The following is a 1,339-nucleotide window of genomic DNA, read 5'->3' on the forward strand; positions in this document are numbered from 1 at the left end:
AGATAATAATATGGTTTTGCAAGAAAAAGCGCTTCTGGGATAACAGTCAATCCTCAGCCCTGTTGACACTGAGGAACAAACAGGTTAATAGCTGCAGATTGCAAAAGAGTTCATTCACATCCGCAATGGCTTGATGGTGAATTTGTTTGATTATAACATATGGAAACGTGTGCTCACTTCGGCAGCACATACACTAAAGTAAGAACAATACAGATAAGATTAGCATGGCCCCTGCTCAAGGATGACATGCAAATTAATCCCATATTTTAAGAATAAAATAGAAAAGTAAAAATAGGTAAAGGTGTCAGCAGTGCTGTTTTCCAAAAGAACATTTCAATGTCCACTTTTTAATCAGGAAGAAGCGTTTCCTGACCAGACACTCTAGAGGCTGATCTTCCTTCTTCTGTCATTGCCAAGCTCCCCCATGGAGTAAGGAGCATGATTGCTCAACCCCAGAGCATAAGAATTCCTCAGCAGAAGACATCAAACATGACCAATTGGGTATGAAAGGGTATACTGCTACCATTATTGAGTCTCTAGGGAAAGTAAGGTAGGACTCTCAAACAGGCATGAAATAGAGAACTAGAAAATGTACAGAGACTTGTTTTGTATTGCAGTTAGAGGGTGGACTAAGGTGAGCGTTCACACATAAAGGTGGGAGCTTGCATGGATTTTACTCTCTGCTACCACAAAGGAGGGAATATTAAGGCTTTCTTATCACCTTGTACAGATGCGGGGCAAAGGAAGAGGAGTGATGAAGCTCTAAAGCTGTCAGCAGTCGGTGATAAAAAAAATGGATTCAGAGACTTCTCGTTTCTGGTCTGGCATTTAAGTAACTTAGAAGCTATCATTTCCTACCTCCCTATAAAAAAAAAAGCAAAGATATAAACTTATTTTCTTAGATGCATCACAGAATTTAGATCACAGGATAAACCAGTGCCTCCATAACTAAGAAAGAAAAAACAAACAGGGCATTCTGAAATATACCCCATATATTCAATTCTTAGTGTGGCCTGTAGTCAACGAAAATATACTTCAGTAGTCTCATGCAAAGACAAAAAAGGAACTAAAAAGAGAGAACACAATACTCATGAGCCCTAGGATAACATGCTTTACACAAAAAAAGGTTAAAAACACATTATGGTAATATATGAAAGAAAACACAGAAAAGAATAGAAGAAAGCAGTGAAGTAACAATACTGAGATTTTCCTAAATTTAAGGATAGAAAGCACATGATAGATCCAGGAAGCTCAGAGAACACTAAAGTGCAGGATAAGTACGCCACATACAAACTAGACAGAAGTCAAGACAAAGAGAATATATTGAAATAAGTGAGAA

The 1,339-nt window shown here is 37.9% G+C and overlaps 1 pseudogene; it reads left to right on the forward strand.

The window, feature by feature from the left end:
• The first annotated feature begins 169 nt into the window (after positions 1-169).
• Positions 170-269, forward strand: LOC112475773 (annotated as a pseudogene).
• The last annotated feature ends 1,070 nt before the right edge of the window (positions 270-1,339 follow it).

This window comes from Pteropus alecto, unplaced genomic scaffold (assembly GCF_000325575.1).
Source record: "Pteropus alecto unplaced genomic scaffold, ASM32557v1 scaffold10182, whole genome shotgun sequence".
NCBI lineage: Eukaryota > Metazoa > Chordata > Mammalia > Chiroptera > Pteropodidae > Pteropus > Pteropus alecto.